Below are 2757 nucleotides of genomic sequence, written 5' to 3' on the forward strand. Positions count from 1 at the left end.
AAACTTGTCATTCATCGTTTTGGGCTCTGAGATGTGTATTTTCGGTGCTTCGGTTTCGAAACCTGGAAGTTTGGGTGAGAGACTACGATCATATTTAGCTTCTATTTCCCCAATTATGTCTAGTAATTTTGATGGGTTTTCTTCCGTTGTTAGATGATCACGTACCCGCTTCCGTAGCTCCTCAACGGTTCCTGATGTACTGACCTTGATTTCTTCTAGAATTAAAATCAGATCCTCTTTGCGCGCTATAGAAATCCATGCCGTCTTGACCATGTTACTAGTTTAGTTATTTAAGCGACTTTGTGTGTAGTCTAATGATTTTTCCTGAAACGCTTGTACACTGTTCTTTATGTTCCAAGTGCGTTCTTTTTTTTTTCTTCTAAAACTCTGTCCCTGCTCGGGCGCCAATTGTAACGACACTTTGGGTGACGTTCAAAAATTTTTAGTTTTTGCTGGGTATCCTCAGCCGTCGTCCAGAGTCGAGACAATTTATTTATAGTTTCGCTGAGACGTTGTTTTAGAAGAAAGAACGTTATTTATATATATATAAATAATATATTTTTATTTATTTCATAAAAAAAAACTTATTATTAACAAAGTATAATTAAACAAATTCAGCATATAATAAGTTATTATTCACTTAAAGCAAACTTTTTTTTTTTTTTCTAAATAAAAAAAAATATGTATGGATCGCCGTTGACGACAGAAATTATTATTCCCCAGTGTGTTACTCGTTAAAAGATTTCTGGCAGGACAGTGTGACGTTCTAGGTCCTCTCCTCTGTTGTTATAAAAAAAACAATGAATACCTTGTACTGTAAAAGAAATCATTTGGCCGAATGAGCCAGGTTAAAAAATAATATACATAAGACTACGTTTGGCTGAAGGAGCCAGGTTTTTGGCAAAATGTGCCAGGTGACCAATAGGCCAGTGTACTTGTCTTGGATAAGTAAAATTTCAAGTCTTTGGTAAAATTTACCAGAAGGCTCAATGAGCCAGAGTACTTGTTCCATTACTTGTCAAAAACCAAGTCCCCTATTACATGAAATGTTCCTCCTTTTATATCGAGCATACCGGAGCTTTTTGGTGTAGCGCACCGGTATTACTTGCTGTAGTTCACTTCGCCGTGAAGTTGAACTTTTTGTGTTCTACTGTGTACTGCTTGTGTCTTTTCGTGTTTGCTTGTTTTCCTCTTCTTTTACTTCGCCGCGACTTTGAGTATTTACTACGCGTAGTGTTTTTTTATTTCGTGTGTGTTTTTTTCTCTCTCTAATTTATATTTTATTATTAAAAATAAAGTGTATTAATAATTCAAAACAAGGTATGAAATATACATATATATTTTGTGAATTTAATATTATTCAAATCTAAATATGAAAAGAAAAGAAATAAATTAGAAATAATACAAAAAAACTAGTGTTGATGTGCTTAGTTGCTGCCGGAGTTTGTTTTGTTTACGTGTATAAAAATAAAATCGTACAAGCATGAGTGTTAAATTATTTTGTGTATTATTTTATTTATATATATTTTAAATAGATATTTATTTAATAATTAAACGTGTTTTCGGTAATAATTGTTCAGTGTTGTTGTGTTTAGAATTTCTTTACAAGTTTTTTTTTTTTTGTTTTCATTCATAAAATTTGTAACAAACAAATTAAATTTTTTTCGTATATTTTTAGATTCTGCACATGTATCGATGCCCGCGGCACGTTGGAATCGGGGATCGCAGGTAATGTCCATGATATTTTAGATAAACATTTTAATTCAATTTCATATTTTTTTAGATAACTCCGCTTCAATTTTCTTCATGTGAGTTATTTTCTCTATATGGTGTGTAGCGGTGGTAGTTAGTTTACGAACAGACTTTATTTTTTTCTTCTTCTAGATAATATGTAGCACAAAAATTTATTGTAAAAATTTATGTCGTTACAATTTTTATTAAATCAAGTAAAATTAAGTGGGTATTTCGTTTGTATGCTCTAGATTCTTTGATAGTAGTATATTTTGCTCTAATAATATAAGGAATAAATGCTTTTGGCAAAAACATAATTTCAAATGTAGAAATCGGAAAATACAAACGATGAAATATTTAAAATGTTTTTCTTTTAAATTTTCCTACAATAATGATGAATAAAGATAAATTTATATTTAAGTTCTATGCACATTTCTAATATAACAGTTTTGCTAAAGTATTTTACTATTTATGTTAAAATATTAGTAAGTGTGCATTTTATGTTCACATTGAGATATATTATAATAATTAAAAAAATTTTTTTTCATCTTTTAACTATTTATTGCAGTATTTACAAAATTGTAGTAATTTTGTTTTACAATTTAGCTTTTGCTGAAGACTTTTAAATTAGTTCTAAAAAACCTTAAAGGAAACTGATTATGCTTTTATTTTTAGCTCGGTTTATAACAACTGTAAATATTTGTAAACTATCTGAAATTCCTTCATATAAGACGCTATATGATCATGATCATATCATGAACACTAATAAATTTATATGCTTATAATATTATTTAAAATCTGAAGAGAATATTCATATATTCTGCACATAAACAATACAAAAAAAAATATTTTTTAATTTTTATATTATATAAAATATTTATAATATTCATTAAACAGATAAATTAAAAATGTACAGAATATATCTTGTTTAAATCTTGCTCTAATTCTGGTAAGTAATTGAGCCTATTTTATTTCATAACAATAAAAACTTATATGAACAACTTATACTTCTTTTAGATAAACTAA

At 28.5% G+C, this 2757-nt stretch overlaps 1 long non-coding RNA gene across 1 annotated transcript; it reads left to right on the forward strand.

The window, feature by feature from the left end:
* The first annotated feature begins 1287 nt into the window (after positions 1 to 1287).
* Positions 1288 to 1882, forward strand: LOC119667915. Its single transcript, XR_005251444.1, has 3 exons — positions 1288 to 1320; positions 1679 to 1728; positions 1784 to 1882. It is a non-coding gene; the product is annotated as an uncharacterized LOC119667915 (long non-coding RNA).
* Positions 1883 to 2757: the final 875 nt, after the last annotated feature.

The sequence above is a fragment of the Teleopsis dalmanni genome, chromosome 1 (assembly GCF_002237135.1).
Source record: "Teleopsis dalmanni isolate 2A chromosome 1, ASM223713v2, whole genome shotgun sequence".
Classification (NCBI taxonomy): Eukaryota; Metazoa; Arthropoda; class Insecta; order Diptera; family Diopsidae; genus Teleopsis; species Teleopsis dalmanni.